This window comes from Notolepis coatsorum, assembly GCF_963971535.1.
Source record: "Notolepis coatsorum genome assembly, chromosome: 15".
NCBI lineage: Eukaryota > Metazoa > Chordata > Actinopteri > Aulopiformes > Paralepididae > Notolepis > Notolepis coatsorum.
The window spans coordinates 59,719,121-59,743,770 of NC_140179.1; the positions used below are offsets into that span (position 1 = coordinate 59,719,121).

At 43.3% G+C, this 24,650-nt stretch overlaps 1 protein-coding gene across 2 annotated transcripts in view; it reads left to right on the forward strand.

The window, feature by feature from the left end:
* Positions 1-24,650, forward strand: part of cdc42ep4b (CDC42 effector protein (Rho GTPase binding) 4b) — a 106,908-nt gene that overhangs the window by 71,599 nt on the left and 10,659 nt on the right. The window lies entirely within an intron of this gene.

Sequence of the window (24,650 nt, forward strand, 5' to 3'; positions counted from 1 at the left end):
GGGTTTAATCGTCGGAGACTTTGATGGACCAGCTACAACTGGTTGAAACAAGGTAGTTATAATGTTTTTAATGTCGTAAAAAAAGAACTACATTTACCACTAGGCAGCCTGTTGTTCAGTACAGCAGTGCTACTGGTCTGTGGGCTGTCGCCTTATCCCCGGGTCATAGTACCAAGCTGGCTATATAGCTCTGGCTAACGTTACCCCGCTAACGTTAGCATTATGTCGTGCATGTAAAAGAGTTTTGGGAACAAGTACACGCCCCGGCATGTTGATACAATAGTAGCCCCACTCGGTGCATCAGTGACGATAGCTATGAGCTAACTAACGCTACAAGCTCAAACACCTTATAACTACTACCATTGTCGTGTCCATAAGTTCCCTGGCATAATACTTGTGATGACAAAGGTATACAAAGAGGATAGAACCATTTTAAATCGGGTGATGTTAGGAGTTTCGAGAATTCTGGCTGCTAAGCTAAGCTACGTTAGCTAACTTAGCTAGCTTCTAACGGTGTATACACTATGTACAACGACACCATGATTTTCATTATTACAAATATGGTAACGTGGTTGTGGCTTTTACAAATAGTGGTTAGCTTTAGAGATAGATGGCTATGATCACGGAGCAATAGTGTTGTTAGGTGACCGTGAAACAGATACATTTTCATTCATTACTCCTCGGCTAGTAGCAAGGCTCTCTGCCAATCTGCCTGCCACTAGCTGTGTGTGACTCTCCCCTCGCTGCCCTGCACCTGACGTGACGTCAGCATTTCGATTACACGCGCACGTTATGAACCATTGATTAAAATATCCACGTGCGTGGTGATTGTGTTGGGCAAGACAAAATGTTTGATAAAAACACTAAAACTGGGTAAATTTCAATACTTTTTTTTCCTTCTTCATGAAAGTCACCGTTGGCCTAGTCCACATTGTTTATTGAACAAAAATACAACCTGCAAGTTGGCCTTTAAGGGGATGCAGACCAGAGAAAGACTTTCGTCTTGTTTACATCAGGGTCCCCCATTTTCAATTCATCATATTTCATATCTAAATCATATAATATCTCATTGCTAAATATATGCAATATATAATCTAATAATCCAATAATCTAAATCTAATATATAATATAAAAATGCTAAATGCATGGGTATTTTATTTTGTCTTTAATGTTAGCTTGCAATTAAGCATTACATCACGCGCAGGAGTGGTTTGTGACCAATAAACCATGCCTAGGGGTGGTCGTTAGACCCCCCTAGGCATGGTTTATTGGTCACAAATCACGACTACAAGTGGTGTAAAGCTTTTATACAACTGCCAGATTCATCCAACCTTATTTCTATACAATAAACACACATTAATCGAAGATTTATTGAAAAAACCATCCGCCAGAAAAAGTAGTTCCCACAACTACAAAAAAGACAAGTTGCCTCCATGTGGAAGCAGCTTGAAGTGCATCCAACCAAACTAACACATCCAACTGTGTATTATTGGAATGATTGAGAGAAGTTGCCTCATGTGGAAGCAGCTTGAAGTGCATCCAACCAACTAACACATCCAACTGTGTATTATTGGAATGATTGATTGAAAATTTTATTACCAGATGCAGAATGGGTACAATACAGTACGGCTCAATACACACAATTGTTAAGGGAATGCAGACCTACTTTCCATAGAACTTCATTCTTAGATGCTTCTATATAAAGTAGGTAAAACAAATTAAAACGTTTTCTTTGCCCTATAGGAAAAAAACGTTTTCTTCGCCCTATTTTTTTATTTATTTCTTTTAGCCTAAACTTAACCAGTTGGAAACCAGGGGTACAGTAATAAAATTAGCAATCAACCAATCAATCAATTCAATAGACCATGCTCACTTAAAACAGTGCTGCTTCTCTCTCAGTCTGACTCCCCCGCTGTTGCAGACAGGAGTGTGTGTGTGTGTGTGTGTGTGTGTGTGTGTGTGTGTGTGTGTGTGTGTGTGTGTGTGTGTGTGTGTGTGTGTGTGTGTGTGTGTATGTGTGTGTGTGTGTGTGTATGTGTGTGTGTGTGTTTGTGGGTACGCCAGCGTCGGACAGTGTGAGAGTGAACGCTGCAGTCAGTGGGAAGGAAGTAGAAATTTAAATCAATCAATTAATCAATCAATCAATCCGCGATTTTTCTTTTGTTCTAGATTGACTCAAGACCCATCAATTACATCATCCAACATTGTTTAAAGGACTAACACACTCCCCTTGACAGAATCGCTTCATATTTAGTCGTTATGGTGCTATCAACATATCCATTTGTTGTCCGCGATCTTGTTTTCTCCCGGAGTGAGCCGGGGAGTGATATGTGATTCGGTTGTGGGCGGGTCCTGAGCCCAGGACCGTGGATTGTTGCCAATAAAGACGTGTAAATGGCCAATCAGAATCGAGAAATTTGCATGCCGTTGTATAAACTCAAATACTGTCTTGGTAAGCCTCATAATGAATTGTTTGGGGAAAAAAAGAAAAACATTGTGATGTGTATCGTGTATCGCCGAAAGGTCAGAAAATAACGTGATATCATATTTAGGCCATATCGTCCAGCCCTCAGGTCGTCTGGTAATCAGAAGGTTCCCGGTTCGATTCCCACTCCTCCTGGCCAGCATGTGGAAATGCCCACTTTCAGCATTTGTAGCGCCACTTAGTGGTAAATTTTAACAAGGTTTTCAGGGTATGTTCCTGTTAGACATCTGGACATACTCTGCAAATTTTGTGACAATCCGCCAAACGGTTGTTGACTTGCATCTATGTATGTGCTGAGCCATGCCTTTTGGTGTTTATTGGTTAATATCTTCAAAGCAAAAACAATATCCATCCAATAATGATCCACAGCAAATTTGGTAGCAATCAGACATACGGTTTAGGAGGAGATGTCAAAAATCTAATCCAAAATGGCGAAAAATCCAATATGGCGGACTTTATGGGTTCAAGAGGCAAATTTGTAGAGGGCACAGAGATGGATGTCTGTATCGAGTTTAGTGTAAATCAGACTCACGGGGTAGGAGTTCTGACCTTTCAAAGTTCAAAAGTTTGACCTTGAATTATAGCGACCCCTTTAGGCCAATTTGGTTCATAGACCATTTGCAAACAACTTCCAATCAGTGGGTCAAAGTTCATGTTGCTACCATTTAGGGCTGTCTTAAATACTTCGAAGCTTCGAAGCTTCGTTCGATGGGCATGGGATTCGAATATGAAAATAAAATTAGAATATATTAAAAAAATATATTTTTAAATCCAAGCCCATATATATTTCTTTTTGCTAAATCAACTCTGCCTCTCTTTGTTAACTATAACAAGCAATGCTGTTTGTTATTTAAGATGAGGTCGGACTCGGCACTGACAGATTTGTGTTCATTGTGCTGCTTTTATAAAGCCTCAAATGACGGCTTACAATATTTCATGAAAGCAAAGTGTTTTTAGTTTGTCTAAGATTGAAAAAGGTTTAAACTTTACAGCACTGACAAAGTTGAACAAAGTGCTGTACAAGCCCCCAAAATCAAAAATTTAATTTATTTATTTTTCTCGAAGCTTCGAATTAAAATAGAATCTCGGCCCGAAGCTTAGAATTCCAAAAAAAAGATTCGAAGGTCAGCCCTACTACCACTGACCATCTCACGGGAATTTGCGTAAACATTTCTGAAGAAGAAGAAGAAGAAAAGTTTCCCTTGAGCAACGCAACCCCTGGTGGGCACCTTGCTCCGCCTTCGGTGTGTGAATGTGTGAGTGAACGGGTGAATGTGAGGCAAGCTGTTATATAAGTGCAGTCCATGTGCATGCCACTAAGCTCCTCCTGTCGCTAGTTGTGACATATTCTCAGCGCCTGTCAGTAACATGCTGTGTGTAAGGATTGCGTAAGGTGGCTGTGGACCCCCTCAGAGTGGATTACCCTTTGACCTCCTGCCATGTGTTTATGTACTGTGGCTGTTTACTGCAAGATGGATGGACACAGAGAGTAGAGCAGGGAGTGGAGGCATAAAGGCTTGTGAGGGTGAGGGTTTGATTCCCCGGATAAGCAGGAACGATCCCCTTAACACCCCAACTGCTCCAGTGGAGTTGCTCAGTGGTCAACAGTGTCAGACTGTGGTTGTACTGGGCAGCTCCTAGTGGTCAACAGTGTCAGACTGTGGTTGTACTGGGCAGCTCCGAGTGGTCAACAGTGTCAGACTGTGGTTGTACTGAGCAGCTCCTAGTGGTCAACAGTGTCAGACTGTGGTTGTACTGGGCAGCTCCTAGTGGTCAACAGTGTCAGACTGTGGTTGTACTGGGCAGCTCCGAGTGGTCAACAGTGTTCAGACTGTGGTTGTACTGGGCAGCTCCTAGTGGTCAACAGTGTCAGACTGTGGTTGTACTGGGCAGCTCCTAGTGGTCAACAGTGTCAGACTGTAGTTGTACTGGGCAGCTCCTAGTGGTCAACAGTGTCAGACTGTGGTTGTACTGGGCAGCTCCTAGTGGTCAACAGTGTCAGACTGTGGTTGTACTGGGCAGCTCCGAGTGGTCAACAGTGTCAGACTGTGGTACTGGGCAGCTCCTAGTGGTCAACAGTTTCAGACTGGTTGTACTGGGCAGCTCCGAGTGGTCAACAGTGTTCAGACTGTGGTTGTACTGGGCAGCTCCTAGTGGTCAACAGTGTCAGACTGTGGTTGTACTGGGCAGCTCCTAGTGGTCAACAGTGTCAGACTGTAGTTGTACTGGGCAGCTCCTAGTGGTCAACAGTGTCAGACTGTAGTTGTACTGGGCAGCTCCGAGTGGTCAACAGTGTTCAGACTGTGGTTGTACTGGGCAGCTCCTAGTGGTCAACGGTGTCAGACTGTGGTTGTACTGGGCAGCTCCTAGTGGTCATCAGTGTCAGACTGTGGTTGTACTGGGCAGCTCCTAGTGGTCAACAGTGTTCAGACTGTGGTTGTACTGGGCAGCTCCTAGTGGTCAACAGTGTCAGACTGTGGTTGTACTGGGCAGCTCCTACTGGTCAACAGTGTCAGACTGTGGTTGTACTGGGCAGCTCCTAGTGGTCAACCGTGTTCAGACTGTGGTTGTACTGGGCAGCTCCTAGTGGTCAACAGTGTTCAGACTGTGGTTGTACTGGGCAGCTCCTAGTGGTCAACAGTGTCAGACTGTGGTTGTACTGGGCAGCTCCTAGTGGTCAACAGTGTCAGACTGTGGTTGTACTGGGCAGCTGCTGGTGGTCAACAGTGTCAGACTGTGGTTGTACTGGGCAGCTCCTAGTGGTCAACAGTGTCAGACTGTGGTTGTACTGGGCAGCTCCTAGTGGTCAACAGTGTCAGACTGTGGATGTACTGGGCAGCTCCTAGTGGTCAACAGTGTCGGACTGTGGATGTACTGGGCAGCTCACAGGTGTGAATGTGTGTACCAGGGTGTTGCTGAAAAAGCGTATCTGTATTCAGTGAACCTACCCTGGGTAAGTAAAGGTTATTATAAAGAACCTACCCTGGGTAATAAAGGTAAAGCAAAAAAGTCTCAAACAGTGTCTTCTCTTTGCATAGCCTCAAATAGCCCATCTTTTAACCTGTAGGTTTGCTGTGAGATCTGTCACAGTATTTAAACACTCCCTGTGTCAAACCTACCCCGCTAATGAGTTTGTCTAAAAGCAAGCAAGAGAAATGCCCCGTCTCTCTCTCTCCCTCCTCGTGCATCTATTTCTGTCATTTGTCATACGGGGCGAACCTCAGAGTTTAGTGACTGGACATGTCGCCAAACAGGAGCAACCAGTTGCTTCCTGGTTGGGTCTGATTGGCTGAGAGAACAAAGGGAAGAGGATACTTGTGTGACAACGACGGGCGGTGCACAGGTCATGGAGAATATTTATTTGCATCGACTTACTCATTGCCACACTTATCTGTAATGACAGGTCGTCATAATTAACCCGCCTGGGAAATTATTTTGGTTTTGTTGCTTTGGCATCTCTGAAATTCACCATCATATTGTTCTCATTAGTGGTGGGAACCATGATCAGAGACAGAGAGCTCCTAATAGGATATGTTCACAACACTTGTGCCACGATTTATTTAGCACATAATCTCACACACGTCCAAAAACAACAGCTTTGCACACCTTAATTTGGTTTGCCAGTTATTTTCGAGTTTTGGAGGACATATATGTCATCAGTGGCAATGGGTCTCATTCTCCAACGGACTTACGACAAGAAGGGCTTTCTCTTAGGGCCTTTTGAGACCTTTTCGGGCAAGACATGAATATAGACAATATATTATAATATAATATTAATTATATATGTTTTATTGGGATGGTTGGTGAATCCCAATCGGCCCGAAAAGGTCTCAAATGGCCCTAAGAGAAAGTCCTTTTTGTCGTAAGTCCTTGGAGAATGAGACCCATTGAATCCTTGTGTTAATTACAGCTCAATGAAATTATAATTATGATAGCAGTCCCTATAAAGCCCCTTTCGGACATGCGCTGGCAGGGGAGGAAACTAACTTTTTGGCTTACCAGCCAACTGGCGAGTATCTGATTTTTTTTTCCAGCCAAACAGATTTTTTACCAGACAAAAAAAATCGCTAATTGTGATAATTACTTCTTTGTATGTCAAGCCGTGTCAATGTTGTGTATGCATCTGGGTAGGCACACTGTGCCTTTAAGACAGCACGGTGGTCTTACGACAGTGCTGTGAAGTACCGTCAAGTGTTGTGGTAACGTCAGTTGGGTTGGTGTGCTGTTGTGCACAGTGCACTGGTTGACTAGAAGCTAACCACTGTATACAGTTCCAGTAGACTAACATTACACCTCTGTGATTTAAATGTGTCCTTAGTAACTTATACTCGAGGGTTGTACTAGGGTTGGATGCAGTTCCCCGTTGGTCAGTCTGTCTGTTTTCCATCTTCTGCTGTGTTTAACGTTATCCGTTTGCGAGTGCTCCTGATGGCTAGCCTAGTACCGCGGGACTTTTATTATTATATGTCCGCGGGTTGGCCAGTACTGCGCAAACGTTTATTAAACATTATATGTCCGCGGGTGGTCTTGTGCAGTGCTCTCGTGGCACTGTCAACTAAAGCGAACACTCAGAAGACGCGCACCGTTTGCCAGTGCAGTGATTGCAGAATGTTTTATTTTTTTGTATACTCGCCAGCAGGGGAGGAAACTAACTTTTTGGCTTACCAGCCAACTGGCGGGTATCTGATTTTTTTTACCAGCCAAACGTAAAAAATACCAGCATTTGGCCAGTAAAGTGGCCTAATTTCCTCCCCTGTGCGCTGGTAGGGTTGCGTGAATACTTTACCCAAGGCAGTTGCCCTTCCGCGTTCGGTTTGCACGCCCTGATTGGCCTCTCAGCGCCCAATCGCGTTTAGCCCTACTATCGCCTAACTACTCGCTCAATATATTATTATCACTCAAGCGCCGTGCATCAGCTTTCAGTTAACGTCGTATTCTTTTCGCCTCTCTATTAACGTAACGCGCTATTCATATCAATCGACATCACATCAATATAAATAACGTATTGTTTTCATCTCTCACATCAATATAAATAACGTATTGTTTTCATCTCTCTATTAACGTAACACGCTATTCATATCAATCGGCATCACATCAACCCAACCCAGCCTCCTCCAATGTACAGTTTCTACGTCAAATGTATATACACTCTTTTTCTGGACACTTTTTGTATCACAAACAGTACTGTATTTGCAAATCTGGTATGTCATAAATGTATAGATGTAGCAGTACTGTCTATCTGTATGTCGTGTGTGTCATATATGTTATGATGAATTGAAAATGGGGGACCCTGATGTAAACAAGATGAAAGTCTTTCTCTGGTCTGCATCCCCTTAGCTATTGAGTTAGTATATTGTGAGACTCTTCGGCGGTAGCGAGTTAGGCGATAGTTAGTTGAGTGATAGTTAGTTTTAGTATATGATGCACGGCGGAGGCGAAAACAATACGAGGAACGATTGGGCGCTGAGAGGCCAATCAGGGCACGCAAACCGAACGCGGAAGGACAACTGCCTTGGGTAAAGTATTCACGCGGTAGGGTTGGGTACCGTTCACATTTGAATCGATACCGGTACACAACGGTACCTTTTTTCGGTACTTTAGTCTCAAAATGTTTTATCTACCTACTACCTCAGTTGTAAAAAAAAATTCCAAACTTCAAATAATTTATTATCATTATTATTTATTTAGAACAATTTGTTAATATAATATAATATTGCAGCGAGCATTGTCTGCATCTAGCTTTGTAAAGTGTAACCACACTTGCAACAGTTTTCGGCTTGCCATTGCCACGACTGCTTTGTTGTTGTTGAATCAAGTCAAATCGTAGGTAAGCTTGTATTTTTCTTTTTACAGTACCGAAATGTGGCACCGGTGGATCTCACGTGAATCGGTAATCGATAGTTGGCAAGTAAAAAAATGATTTAAAAAAATAAATACATTTATTTTTTAATTTTCTTTATGTTCTGACAACATATTTTCAATAAATATGCCTTGTTTTATAAATGTGTATTGATAACATAGTGCTGTAATTAAATGTTCTAATAAATATGCATGCTCAAGTTCAACAACGTGTGCTTTTATTTTGATATTCCTTAATTCCACATTGAAATTCCGCGATACATTAAGTGTGGGGTCCCCAAAAAAAAATTCTAAATAAAATGAGGGTGAAAAAGTTTGAGAACCCCTGCCTTAAAAGTACCGGATTCGGTACCCATCCCTATGCGCTAGGGATGGGTACCGAATTAGGTACCTTTAAAGGTACCTACCGAATCACGTCGGTACTACCGAGTACCGATTCACGTGACATCCGTCGGTGCCAGATTTCGGTACTGTAAAAAAAGAATTTAAAAAAGAAAATAAATTTGTCTTTTTGTAATTTTTATTTCTTCTTTTACTTTTTTTTCTTCACGTCAACGTTCACACGCACAATATACGCTTACCTAGGATTTGACTTGATTCAACAACAAAGCAGTCTGGGCAATGGCATTGCCGAAAACGGTCGAAAGTGTGGTTATTTGAAGTTTGGATTATTAACTGAGGTAGGTAGATTAGATTTTTAGAGACTAAAGTACAGAAAAAAGGTACCGTTGGGTACCGGTATCGATTCACAGGTACCGGTACCGATCGGTTCAAATGTGAACGGTACCCATCCCTACTATGCGCTGGCTCCTGGTGGGTGTGAGATGGAGATGTATGTAATGAGTTCACACTAGGGGTGTAACGGTACGTGTATTCGTCCCGCGAATTTACGGTACGGCCGTCACGGTGCAGTACGTGCAGCCATACGAAGAATATGCCTCACAGCGCATGCACTCGCGGGTTCCGTGCGAGAACAGCGTATTTACATTTTCATTGGAACAGCTGCAGGGGCATTACAATTTTAGTTTTCTTTCATTTTCTTGTTCGCCCAATAATGTCAACCAAATGAAACCAATGGAAAGACACACACACACACGTCGCCGACACACACACCAACATTCTCCCCCGCCGGACTCTCACAGGCACAGCTGATCAAATAAAAAAAAGAAACATACTTTTCCAGACTGATCATCTGAGCTCCTCTCCAGTTGAACTGCTACTGTGTTTAAATCCAAATAATCCTCTGCCATTGTTGTAACATGTCATCTGTTCTCTAGTATTCAGTCTCGTGCAGTTAAATCCTCTCTTCTACAAGTGAAACTGAAACTTAGCAAGGATAAGTTGTTAAAGGGGCACTAGGCAATTAATTTACTCAGTGGATGCCTGAACACAGAATGACACCAGTATCACTGACTACCACGGCAAGCCTATAGAAAATTATTCTATTTAATAATAATAATTATAATAATTATCATAAATATAATATATATATAAAAAAAAAAAATATATATATATATATATATATATATATATATATATATATATATATATATATATATATATATATATATATAATTATATTAATAATAATAATTATAAATATATTTTTTCTGTTGTACCGAACTCGTACCGAACCGTGACCCCAACACCGAGGTACGTACCGAACCGTGGCTTCTGTGTACCGTTACACCCCTAGTTCACACTGAGGCCTTATGACGATGGGCCATCAGGTTCACACATACTGTAGCTGCAGTTAGCAGCTACGGTTAGCATTCAATGGCAATAAATACTTCTCTACTTTTACTTAAGTAGAATTTGAATGGAGGACTTTTACCAGAGTAGTCATTTATCTGAGTATTTCTACTTTTACTTAAGTAAAGGAACTGTGTACTTCTTCCACCACTGCTGAGAGTTTTAAGCTACCCCCCCCCCCCCCCCCCCCCCATGGGAATGGAGATTTGGGACTTTAGGGTCCCGGGGCTCTGGGGGGGGGGTTCTTTGTCATGGCGGTGAACTTGTCATTCTCATGCAGAGCCCATTTGTTTAATTGATTAGTAATTGTATTGACTGCGTAACTCTGGGTGTCCTTTGCACCTCAATGATGGACACAAAGGGAAAAGCCCGGTCCCATTGTCAGCACTGGGACCAGTGGGGGGATTCTGACCAGTTCAAGGTTAAACAAAGGAGAGGTTTCATCCTTGTTTAGACAGAGGTTTCGCTGTGTCTCAGTTCATCCAGTATACAGAAAAACCTATGTGCTCTTCCCCCAGCGAGTTTGCATTTTAATTACGAGTTTGTCTTCCCACGATCATGAAAAAAAGAGAATCAAGATAAAACGAGTATTAAGATAAGATAAGATATTCCTTTATTGATCCCCTTGGGGAAATTCAGGCATCATTCATAACAGCATGGGGGAGGGGGGAGGGGAGGTACAGGTAGTATAAGACATGGTACAGGTGACATGATTATAGTACCAGTGGAGAAGTAAAAAATAAAATAGAATAAAAAAGCAGTGTAAACAATATAACAAATCAATATAATTAACTAATGTGCTTATTGTGCCACATGCTGCATTGCTCTAATTTTGTCTTGTGTTGTAAATGCAGCGCACCCTTTCTTCCACAGCGGTACACAAACACAGACAGTAGTTTCAGCTCGTGTTGTGAGGGAGGAGGGAGCCACCGCGCATTTCTCCAGTTATTCTGAAAAGTCTTTGGTTGATTAGAAAGATACAACACATTCAGTCGTCGTCATATGATGTTCTCACAGACCAATGAGTACTCGTGTTTATTAATCGTGATTTTAATATCAATCGAAAATGATTGCGATTATTATATTATTATTACATAAACGAGCAGCCCTACTATCTATCCATCCGGATAGTTTTTGTTCTGGAATATTTTAAATGAGCCAAACAGTGAAACGGTAGAAATATAAATAAAAATAAAAATAAAAATACATCAGTTAAATTGCATATTTGATCTCCACTGCACAATGATCTCCACCGCATGACTAAAATGACCACTGCGTAACATTATGTCAGGCACTGATATACCATGTCATATATCAGGCTGTGATGTCACTCAGCAGACTCCATTATCTCTGCGTTTGAGCAGTAGCTGCTTCCACCTCGTGAATAAGTCATACGCAGCATCTCTCAGATGAAAAATGAACATGACTCCTGAAATAAACCCAGCAAGCACGCACATATGGTCTAGCAGAGAGAGAGAGAGAGAGAGAGAGAGAGAGAGAGAGAGAGAGAGAGAGAGAGAGAGAGAAAAAGAAAGAGAAACAGGGTGAGAGAGAGATGAAGAAAGAAAGAAAGTGAAACAGGGTGAGAGAGAGATAAAGAAAGAAAGAAAGTGAAACAGGGTGAGAGAGAGATAAAGAAAGAAAGAAAGTGAAACAGGGTGAGAGAGAGAAATAAATAAAGAAAGCGAAACAGGGTGAGAGAAAGAGAGAGAGAAATAAAGAAAGAAAGCGAAACAGGGTGAGAGAAAGAGAGAGAGAAATAAAGAAAAAAAGCTAAACAGGGTGAGAGAGAGAAATAAAGAAAGTATGCACGTATGGTCTAGCAGAGAGAGAGAGAGAGAGAGAGAGAGAGAGAGAGAGAGAGAGAGAGAGAATCCAGGCAAACACATGTAAACTCCACACCGACAGGCCTCCATCCAACCCCAGTCGGGTTCAAACCCAGGACCTTCTTGCTGTGGGTCAACAGTGCTAGTAACCACTGTGTCTACGAGCCTGCAAAACTACAGATGACGTGAGACGGTCAATCATTTTCGAATGATTTCATTTGCACGTCCAAGTCGAATGGCAAAAGGTGTTTTCGTTGTCAAAAGTCCCTTGGACCGGTGCCATGTAACCTCGCGCGAGCCAGTTGCCGTAGTCGGGCGCGGGTGCGTACCTGGACACCAACCTCCACGTTCACGTCACTGAGAAATGTCTGAGGAATTTAAACGTTGCGAACTAATCGTGTTTGTCGTTCTCTCCTATCTCTCGTCTCTCTGTCAGGAGCGGGGGCTGCGCTGTGCTTTTACACACACTCGCGACCTGAGCCGCACACACGGGCGCTCTGTGCTCACGATGAATACCTGCCCGCGCATGCTCAGTGTTGAATTCAGTGATGAGATCCGTTGCCGTCTTACCCTGCCTAGGCTTCTGACAACGAGAGAGCTCAGGAGACAACGCGTCATCTAACCTGACTGTGTTTTTTTCACAGGTGAAAAGGCAATGTTGTGTTTTCCCCTCGTGTAACTTCAGCCTCAGTAAGCGCGCGCATCAAGGGGGCAAAAGGAACTGTTGTGGAATTTTTTAATGAGCCAAACAGTGAAGCTGTAGAAATTCAGAATGAGTCTATTTGTATAAAAAAATAACAGTTTATTTATCTGTTTCCATTGCCATAGAAAGAGTATGATCAGTTTGAGATGAGCGTCTGACCAGAAAGTGACAATGAGCTTTGGTCAGACTTACCATTAAGTACAAAGTTGACATGACGTCAAAAGATGACAAATTAATAACAGATCTGACAAGAAAGGTCAACAAAAAATGCCCTAGTGTGAAAATGAAAACAAAAGATGGGTCTTGGGCTTTGTTGTGTCTCACACAAGAACTGGCGCCGAAAAGAACCTTGGAGGTGTCATATCTCCTGCCCCTTTGGCTGTTGTTTTAAGAAACACTGTCAGACCATCGCCCTAGTGTCTGAGCTGTATACTAGTTAAACATGTTAACTAGTCAAGGCTGTACAGAGAATATGTATTTAACACAGAGCTATGATAATATTTTCCAAGACAGAACGTAATTCTGGTCAAAACAACGGGGCAGACTACAATATATTTGCATTTGTTAGCCATGCTAGCAATCTATACAATTAATCCATGCCAAATCTAGATGTAAGGTGAAAGACTCACACTCACAGGTCACAGCCATGCTGATTTGGCTAAATGACATCCAGCCGTTTTTGTTTGAAACAACTTTTAGTCAGGGGAGTGTCATGGTTTCACCATAGAACCCCGTCATATTATTTTAGCACAGCAGCTCATGCAGGTAGTGGGCAACTTAGTCACGTGACTCAGTTGGTATTGCTGATTGGCTCGAACACGGTATGTTTGTATAAAGCGAACAGGTCTATGGCCATGGGCTCTACTGTTCTTTGAGGACTGATGTATTTAATTACAACTATTTGTTTGCAGCACACACACACACACACACACATCGTGTTGGTGAGTAAATGCAGTGGTGGAAGAAGTACACAGTTCCTTTACTTAAGTAGAAGTAGAGAAGAATTAGTTATTGAATTTACTTAAGTATCTAAAGTAAAAGTATGCATTCTACATGGCGTTTGTGTATTCCAGTGCTTGGGAGCATTCAACCCTCGATCCATTGACCTCTACAAGTTATGTTAAAGTGGTATGTGGTCCAGTTATGCTGCTCTGATTAAAGGTTGTGTTAAAGTGGTATGTGGTCCAGTTATGCTGCTCTGATTAAAGGTTGTGTTAAAGTGGTATGTGGTCCAGTTATGCTGCTCTGATTAAAGGTTGTGTTAAAGTGGTATGTGGTCCAGTTATGCTGCTCTGATTAAAGGTTGTGTTAAAGTGGTATGTGGTCCAGTTATGCTGCTCTGATTAAAGGTTGTGTTAAAGTGGTATGTGGTCCAGTTATGCTGCTCTGAGTATGTCCTCTTGAAGTTGACAGGATTTGAAAGTACTGTTGTGGGATATTCAAATGAGCCATGACAGTAAGCTGTAGGAAATCAGATAGTCAGTTTATATAAAAATATAGAACATATTTCTGCGGCCATAGCCATAGAAAAAGTGATCAGTTTATAATCAGAGACAACATGTGTACACACAAAGCGTCTGACCAGAAAGTGACCAAGACGTCTTGGTCAGACGTACATTAAATACAGAATTTACATGACGTACATAAGATACCAGATATGACAGAAAAGGTCAAACAAAATATGCCCTAGTGAGAGAATGAATAACAAAGACGGCTCGGGCTTATGTTATGTCTTCACACTAGAACTGAAGAAATAGGCCAAATGCCATCTCCTCCTAACCATGGTCGTTGTTAAAGAGACACTGTCAGACTGTAGCCTGGTGTCTGGGCTGTAGCTAGTTGAAATCCACTGTTAAAAAGCCATGATCGAGCAACCCTACTGTAAACCAGAGTGCAGATATGACGTTACCCTGCAGCTGACCTGAGAACAGTCTGGATGAGCACCACAGACCACGCACCACAGCTACTCTGACCCTGCAGCTGGTCTGAGAACAGTCTGGATGAGCACTGCAGCTACTGTGACGCTAGAAGCCTGAAGACCTGAGCTTCAGCTACATTTCAACGTTGAATCAAAGTTATTTACATCGATGCTTCAACGTTGATCCAACATAGTTTAGTTTCTATGTCAGTTTGCTATCCAGGAAATTATTTTGATTTGATTAATGATGACAAAGAGCATCGTTCTAAGAATTTCATGTAGGCATAATAGATGGGCTTCTTGTTTATAAACATACCGCGTTCGAGCCAATCAGCAATACCCGTTGAATCACGTGACTAAGTTGCCCCCTACCTGCGCGAGCTGCTGCGCTAAATCAGTACAACAGGGCTCTGTGGAGAAACCATGACACTCCCCTGACTAAAAGTGGTTTCAAATGAAAACGGCTGGATGTAATTTTGCCAAATCAGCCTGGCTGTGAGTGAAAGACTCACTCTTTCACCTTTTCACCTTATATATGTAGCTGTGGCATGGATTGATTGTTTAGATAATATTCAAATTGTAGCCTGCCCCGTTGTTCTGACCAGAATTACGTTCCTTTTTGCCTCCTTGATGCGCACGCACAAGTCTGGCGTGGACAAGAAACCTGTCTATATTAAATGTGTTTTGTAAACTAAACACAGGCTCTTGTAAATGTCAGCAGATTGTTCTCCCCAACCTGCGTATTGCACTTCTTTAATTAAAGTGGGTAGAGAGGTCGTCTGTTCGTGCCGCCTGCAGCCGGTCTCTGTGCCTCCTTTTGTCACAGACACAGTGTTGTAATACTCCACTCCAGGACTCTGACTGATTTTCAGGACTTGTGACTCGGAATTGGACTTGGACTCGAGCATTGACTGAATTCGGACTTGGAAGGTGCAGACGAGGACTCAGATTTGTTAATTTTGTAATTTCTTTGTTATTTAATTATTTTGATTTTTTTTACTAGGCCCTAATCCTTTGGCATAAGATATTGATGGTTATACTAATACCGTAACATTATTTAATTTCGGTGGTGACTGCTGTGTCATTTATGTTTAATTGTAGACCTTTTTTTATTTGTATGTCAGCTCTTTGACTGCCAGAGTGGAGTGGACTCAACCTTGATGACTTGGACTCGGACTCAGACCAGGGTAATGGGGACTCGACTCAGACTCGACTCGGGCTCCTCTTTGGTGACTCGGACTCGAACACTGGGGACTCGAGACTCGACTCGATTTAGTGACGCGACTACAACACTGCACACATCACTGGGCCCTGGTGATACTGTGGGTCCATAAGAGAGTTCCTCAACACATACACACACATACACACACATACACACACACACACACACACACACACACACACACACACACACACACACACACACACACACACACACACACACACACACACACCAAGGGGCCTCTTGATGAGTAAAATGGGTAGTTTCCTAGAATGACCCGAGGTGTGAGGCTTGCACCTTTCTGATATTTGATCACCCGCTGAGATCCTTTTCCCATGAAAAGCATTCCTCTGCTACTATGGTATTGTGGCGCTTGTCTCGTGGCCCTCTATGAGGTCAGCGCAGGGTTAATCCATCTGAAGAAGCTGATCTCATCCTGGAAGAGAGGAAGAGCTCTCTCTCTCTCTCTCTCTGTCTTTCTGTCTGTCTGTCTGTCTCCTCTCTCTCTCTCACTCACCCCGTCTCTCTCTTCTCTCTATCTCCCTCCCTCTATTTATCTCTCCCTCTCTATCTCTCTCAATCTATCCCCCTCTCTATTTCCCTCCCTCTCTATCTCTCTCTATATCTCTCTATCGCTCTTATTATAGAAAAACCACATGTTCGCCCTTAATTCTTTGTACCCTTCAAGCTATATTTGTTGTACTATTCCTTTACTCCATTTACAATGAATCAGCTCACTAGGACTAAGCGCACTAGCGTACAGAGAGCATGTTGTCTGAAACCACTCCTAACAACCAGTTTTTCTCGTGTTTTTATATTCAGATGAAATTGTATTGCCTATATTTATGTCTTTCTACTATTACCCTGCCCATACCTGTACCTCCCCTCCCCCTCCCACTGTGCTACTATGAAGCCCGCATTTCCCCACGGGGATCAATAAAGGAACATATTATCTTATCTTGTCAAAGGTTTGTTTACATCGCATTCATAATGGTCGGCAAACAGTTGATGTTAGCGCTACATGGATTATACTGTATAATCTGTATAATGGTCTGTAGAGAATGGGTACCGTTCACATTTGAACCGATACGGGTACCGGTACCTATGAATCGATACCGGTACCCAACGGTACCCTTTTTCCTGTACTTTAGTCTGAAAATATTTAATCTACCTACCTCAGTTGTAAAAAAAAATTGTCCAAACTTCAAATTATTTATTATCGCGCTGTCAGGTGAAAAGAGACTGCTGGCTGTCTCCACATGTATCGGAGGACGCATGTGATAGACTTCAGGGCTCCCTAGACCGGCAAGTGGGGGGCAAAATGTGCGCAACGACCAGGAAGGGGAGGGGGGAATTGGCATAACACCCTTTCCTGACAGGGAGCGACGCGAGCGAGCGTGATTGCGAAAATGATTAAAATGTATTTGTTTCAATCAGACTATCCTGACCTACCGCGAGCGACAGCGAACTGAGCGGCGATGTCGCTTCCCCCTCAAATATTCGCTCGCTGTGTCTCTAGTTGAGCAATTACGCGGCCGAGTCCCGCCCCTAAACACTTTTTATTGGTCGAGAATCGCGGGCTGCTTTGCCCCTGTGCTTCCAGGTAAACACACACACACAGACACACTCGGACAAGCGCCGCGTCATATCAGGACAGTGTCGCTCGCGATTTCGTCTCCAGTTCGCTCGCTCGCTGCCTGTCAGGAACCGGTGTAACGACTAAATTGGGATGGGAGAAAAATACATTAAAAAAAGGAGGAGAAAAAGTACATCAAATTTTTTATTTATTATCACTATTATTTATTTAGAACAATTTGTTAATATATATATAATATATAATATTGCAGCGAGCGTTGTCTGCATCTAGCTTTGTAAAGTGTAACCACACTTGCGACCGTTTTCGGCTTGCCATTGCCCCGACTGCTTTGTTGTTGAATCAAGTAAAATCCTAGGTAAGCGTGTATTGTGCGCATGAACGTTGGCGTGAACGTGCGGCACACTTCATAGGTTTTGTTTCGCGGTAAATGAAACGCTGACGTCATCTGAATTTCTTTGCATTACCGAAATGTGGCACCTGTGGATCTCACGTGAATCGGTACTCGGTAGTACCGATGTGATTAGTTCGATACCCTTAAAAGTACCGGATTCGGTACCCATGCCCCAACTGACATGTTATACGGAAGCATATACAGACATTTTATAGTTTATAATATTATAGGGCTGCACGTCTATGACGAAAATTACAATTGCAACTATTCAAGTTTCAAGTTCAAGTTTCTTTAATAGTTGTCATACAGAAGTACAGAATACTTATACAAAATGCTTCTTACTGTTACGCTCCAGAGACTGTGCAAGACAAGATAAGATAAGTATGAAATAAAATAACATAGTATAGTATGTAAATTAGAAGTAAAAAATGAGGTCACAGTGTTCAGTATAGACATATGTACAATGTTCGATGCAGAATAGACGTAACTGAGTTACCATATAATATACAATACACAATACTATGCAGTGTACTAATATACAATACTATATAGTGCAAGGCAGAAATGGGATGAGGTGCAATTTAGGTACAATTTACAGTAGGTGTACGAGTTGTAGTGCAAATCCTTTATCAATAAATATAAAGTGTGTTTGTGTGATCTAAAGTGTGGAGAGTGGGTGCTGCAGTGTGTTGTTTGTTTAAGTGAGTGTGTGCGTGTGGGTGTGTGTGCTGTGTGCATTTGATGGTTGTTGCATATTGTTTATTGTTCGTTTAGCAGCCTGATGGCCTGGGGATAGAAGCTTCTTCTGAGTCTTTCTGTGCTCGCCTTAAGACTCCGGTATCGCTTGCCTGACCGCAGCAGTTCAAAGAGGCAGTTGTTCGGGTGGCTCGAGTCCTTAATAATTCTCTTAGCCTTCCCCCTGCACCGCTTGTTGTAAATGTTCTGGAGGGTGGGAAGCCCCCCTCCAATTGTGCGTTCGGCTGAACGTGTCACTCTTTGTAGTCTGCTACGGTCTTGTGCAGTGCTATTCCCAAACCAGGAGGTGATGTTGCCAGTCAGGATGCTCTCTATTGTACATGAGTAGAAGTTCCTAAGGATCTTCTGACTGACTTGGAACTTCCTTAGGCGCCTGAGGAAGTAGAGGCGTTGTCGTGCCTTCTTCACAACACTGTCAATGTGTGTGGTCCATGTCAAGTCCTCGGATATGTGGGCTCCGAGGTACTTGAAACTGTTCACTCTCTCAACCGGTGCCCCGTCGATGCTGAGGGGGCTGTAGTCCTTGACCCCCGACCTCCTGAAGTCCACAATCATCTCTTTTGTTTTGCTGACGTTCAGGGAGAGGCAGTTCTCCTGACACCACTGTGACAGATTTTCTACCTCTTCCAGGTAGGCCCTCTCGTCGTTGGCAGAGATCAGGCCCACCACTACTGTGTCATCAGCAAATTTGATGATTGTGTTGTTGTTCCGCTGTGCCACGCAGTCATGTGTGTACAGGGAGTAGAGGAGGGGGCTCAGAACACAGCCCTGGGGGGCCCCTATGTTGAGCGTGATGGATGAGGAGGTGCAGTTGCCTGCTCTTACCACCTGGGGTCTGCCCGTCAGGAAGTCCAAGACCCACTGGCAGAGGTCATAGTTCAAGCCCAGGTCCCTGAGCTTGGCTATGAGTTTGGAGGGGACTATGGTATTGAATGCTGAGCTTTAGTCGATGAACAGCATTCTCACATAGTTCCCCTGCCTCTTGTCCAGGTGTGATGCTGCTGTGTGCAGCACATGGGCTATGGCGTCCTCCGTGGACCTGTTGGGGCGATATGCAAATTGCAGGGGGTCCAGGTTGATGGGGAGGGAGGAACAGATGTAGCCCTTCACTAGCTTCTCAAAGCACTTCATGGCTATGGAGGTGAGGGCTACAGGGCGGTAGTCGTTGAGGCAAGCGGGTGTAGATTTTTTGGGTACAGGGATGATGGTGGACTTCTTCAGACAGGTGGGGATGACAGCCTGTTCCAAGGACAGGTTGAAGATGTCAGTGAATACCGGGGCCAGTTGGTCGGCACAGACTTTTAGGACGCGGCCGGGGATGCCGTCCGGTCCTGCTGCCTTCCTGATATTCACTTTTTTAAAGATCCGTCTCACCTCATGCTCTGTTACCCTGAACACTGAGTCTCCATCAGCAGACCCCCCCTCCCCCATTGCCGTGGTTTGTAGGCTGGTGTTGTTATTCACAGCCTCAAACCTCGCATAGAAGGAGTTGAGATCATTTGCTAAGGATATGTCACTGTTCAGCTTGAGGGAGGTGCCTTTGTAATCTGTCATTGTTCTGAGGCCCTGCCACATGCCTCTAGAGTCAGCCTGTTCAAACTGAAGTTCAACTTTATCCCTGTAACGCCGTTTTGCCTCTGTTACTGCTCTCCTGACGTTGTATCTTGCCGTCTTGTGTTCTTCCATGTTGCCTGTCACCAGGCCGGAGTTGTAGGCTGATGTGCGCACTTTCAGAGCCTCACGGACGGATTTATCTACCCAGGGCTTTTGATTTGGGTAGATTCTAATTGTGGTAGAGGGGATTGTTTCTTCTACCAAAGTACAGACAAAGTCAAGCACCGTTTCAGTGTATTCTGCTTGATATTGCGATTGCGATTGTTAATCACCATTAATGGGATTAGAAAACCTGCCAACTTTGAAAGAATCGGTTATTTTTTAATAACAACAGATACGGCTTTCCAGGTATCGTGTGACCGCTGACCTATAATACAACTCAAATGGCTTTTTGTTAAAATACCATTATTCATGCTTTCACTGTGAGTTTGGCCTTTTGTGTAAACTAGACTGAAGAAAACCTTCATGAAGGTGTCTTGTGAAGAAGTGAAACCCTGGCAGATGAGGGAGGGAGTCAGAATTCCCTGTAGGGCACGTTGGATCTGTTGAAAGAGGCTTCAGCTTGTTATCATCTATCACACCCCCACTGTGCTCCCTCTGTTGCTACAGTTGCCTTTCCAGTTCAATGGGCTTGTTGTTGTCAGAGATGCAAATGTTGTCAAGGATGACGTTTCTTTTGGAATATCATGGCCTGAAACCTCATTCATTCGGGGGGTGGGGGAAGGGTTACACACGAGGGCCTAAGCGTGTGGGCGTTTAGGTCTGGTTTGAAAACACAGAGGGATTATGGGATAGCCGTCTGGTAGAGACAATCGAAATCCTTGTTGTTGTCATTGCCACACGGGGGGGGGGGGGGGGGTCTACCGGTGGGCGTTTTTAGAATGGTTTTCTCCACACCGTTCTGTCACTGGGCTCTTGGACTTGCTGAGGTCAGTGGTGACTCGAGGACAGACTGGTTGCTGGAGGAGCCATTAAAGGAACATGGCCAACATTATGGGAAATAAGAGAGTCGGAGCCGGATGGCTTTCTACTGAACGCACAGAGAGGAAATAGCTATCTTCTTGTCTGACTCTGACTCTGGAGAAGACGGTGAGCACATAATGTTGGTGTGTTCCTTTCAACTAAGAATCCCCCCTGTGGGTCCACATGTCATCTTGTATAATAAATAACAATATATTGTAGCGACCCTGGGTGATTGGTCAGCCGAGCTGTTACTCTGCACTCTACCAACCTGATTGATTGATTGATTGAAAACTTTATTAACAGATTGCAGAATGGGTACAGTACAGTACAGCTCAATACATACAATTGTTAAGGGGATGCAGACCAGAGAAAGACTTTCGTCTTGTTTACATCAGGGTCCCCCATTTTCAATTCATCGTAACATATATGACATACATGACATTCAGATAGACAGTACTGCTATATCTATACATTTATGACATACCAGATTTGCAAATACAGTACTGTTTGTGATACAAAAAGAGTCCAGAAAAAAGAGTATATACACATTTGACGTAGAAACTGTACATTGGATTGGGTAGGTGGGGGGGGTGGGGGTGGGGGGGACTGTACATTGGAGGTGGTTGGGTGGGGGGGTTGGGTAGGAGTGGGGGGGGGGGGGGGGGGGTTGGGTAGGAGGGGTGGGTGGGGGACACTGTACAACTGTACAAACAAAACTGTACATTGGAATATTGACAAGACCATACTTGGTAATTTACTGTACATTGGAGGGGGTTATGTTCGGACATTTACAGGGGCCAGTTTCGAGTTGCAGTCTCCCTTAGGTGTTTTTTGAGAGTGTTTTTGAAAGTGGGTAGTGATTCACATTCCTTTACAGCTTTGGGTAGGGCGTTCCACATTGATGTGGCATAATTGCGAAACGTGTTTAGTCCCTTGTTTGAGCCGAATCTGGGTTTAACATGATTTGTGGAGCTCCCTCTGGTGTTGTGATCGTGGTATTCACTGACCTTTGGGAAGTATTTTGACATGTACATGGGTACCTTGGTCGTGTAGTGTATCTTGTAGACCAGGCCCATTGCAAGTTGCTGTACTCTGTCGTCTACTCTAAGCCATCCTAGGTTGTCAAAGTGGGCAGGGGTGAGGTGGGTTCTAGGAGTAAGGTCAAGCAGTAGTCTGACCAGTTTGTTTTGAGATGTTTGTAATTTTGTTTTTAGCGCCTTTGAGGTGCTTTGGTACCATGAGGTGCAAGCATAGTCGTAGTACCCTTGTATGAGTGCTCCTGCCAGAGTCTTCAGGGTATTCTTGTTTACCAGGGAGGAGATCCGGTACAAGAAACAAGTTCGTTGGTTGACTTTTTTTATTACATTGGATGCCATTTTGTCACAGGAAAGATTTGCCTCTAGGATGGAACCCAGGTAGGTAATATCTTCTTTCCTTGTGACAATATTGTCACCCACTGTAACTGAGAAGCCGTCGGTCTTGCTGAGTTTGTTATTTGAACCGAAGAGAATGGACTCTGTTTTGCCCATGTGTAATGATAGTTTGTTATCAGCGAGCCATATGCAGATTTTGCCTAGTTCTGAGCTGAGGGTTTTTTCAACCTGTAACTTGTTCTTGTCAGAGACCAGCAGGGCTGAGTCGTCCGCAAACAGGAACAAGTTGCAGTCACATGCTGACGACATGTCATTTGCATAAATTAGGAACAGTAGCGGACCTAGTATGCTTCCTTGTGGAACACCACAGCTTACTGTGAGGGGGGGGGCTGGCAGGCGACGCTATTGGTCGCGCGAGCCCGGGGTTGGTAGAGGGGAGGGGGCAGGGGCTGACCTGGGGGAAGGTATAAGAGGGCGTTACACCTGAGGGTGCACTCTCTTGGTGTATGGGAAGTTACGGAGATGAGTCTACTAATGTCAAGCAGAGGTGATGCACCCCATCTTGTGCACAGAGAACCATGCCTAAGTGTTGAATAAAGACATAAGTGAGAAATGACAACAGCCTCGGTGAGTCATCCGTCTCCGAGGACGTTACAATATTTTTTTTACAGTATTTGAAACCTCTCGGATTCTTCAGAAAATGAATAGAGTGACGTCATCTTTCACTATATCCAGTGTTCTTGCCTGTGTCGGAGAGGGGGTTGCAAGTTCGCATCCCTTTGTTGTTATTCTGTCTATTCTATCTTACTCTTTTTATTATTGTCTATTTAAAACTGAATCAAACCATAAACAAGGTGGCCTGTTGGGATGTTAGATCCTAATGTGAAAAACTGTGATTTTATATGTCTGCACTTTATGTGCTCATTTTGAGCTGCAGTTTCTGTATGAAAGGTGCTATACAAATAAAGTTTATTATTATATTATTATTATTATTATTATTATTATTAGGGTCCATGATGAGCCAATAAAGCTTGATAAGTCCTCCGTAATGACTCCTATCATTATCTCAAAGGCATCGACCACAGCGTCGGGTCGGAAGATCAAAGTGAGATATCCGGAGTGGTGTGGTAAATCACACCGACGTGACAGAGTTTATCAGTGGCCTCGCTTGGCCTCGTCTCATCAAAGTGGACCCGCTGGTCTGTCGCAACACACCGCCTCTCTCTCCCCTCCCATCTGTTCACCGATATGCTATCACTCTAAAAGGGAACAAGATATTCTCACAGAGACCATCAGACGTCGCCATCAAGGCCTCCTGGTGCAGCGAAGGCCAGAGAGAAAGAGAGTGCCGTAGAGAACGGGCTGTAAAGAGAGACACTCGATCTCTTGGTGACAGCAGGTTCACAGCAGAATGCGGGCGACTCTGGACTTCTGAGCTGAAGAAATGTGGCTCAGCTTTTGTGTTAGTACTGAGTATAAACCCAGTGTTTCCCATTAATTACCTAGACTGTGGCGGCCCGCCGGAAATCAAACAATTTAATAAAAAAATTAATACATTTTTATTTTTTATATAAAGTTTGCCAATAGGGATGTATCGGTAGTATTGGCAGTGGTAGTAGTCGTAATAGTAATCCAGTATATTTTTTATTTTCTAAAAAATAAACCAGTTCAACACTGGTAACCACTTTTGCTTAATTTCTTTGATGGCTCAAATGTATGCTCTAGTCGATTTTGTGTTTTGAGCACTAAGTTCTTCATAGATCTAGCCTCTTTATTTTGCTCTCAAAGTGCACCAGATTGATGCATTTAACTTTAAAAGGGTCCTAGGTTCACCATCCACAGTCTCACAAAATCCTGTGGGAAACACTGAAGGTTCCATTTACAGTATACTGTACCATTCTGACTGCCCCAAAATGGAAGCACAGTGAGACATTAATATTCAATCACTCAATCACACAAAAATAACTCACCTTAACACTCACTTTAGACACATTAAACACTTTAACACTACACCATATTTTATCTATTTATTAAAGAGATTTGCACTACATCCATACCTCATTTTTAAAAGTTAGCCTTTTTGTACCTCATTGTCTGCATTTTTGTACCTCATTGTCTGCATTTTTACTTCATTGTACTTAGGTTGTACTTTAGTTTGTATATTGTATATTTGTATAGTGTTGGGACTTTA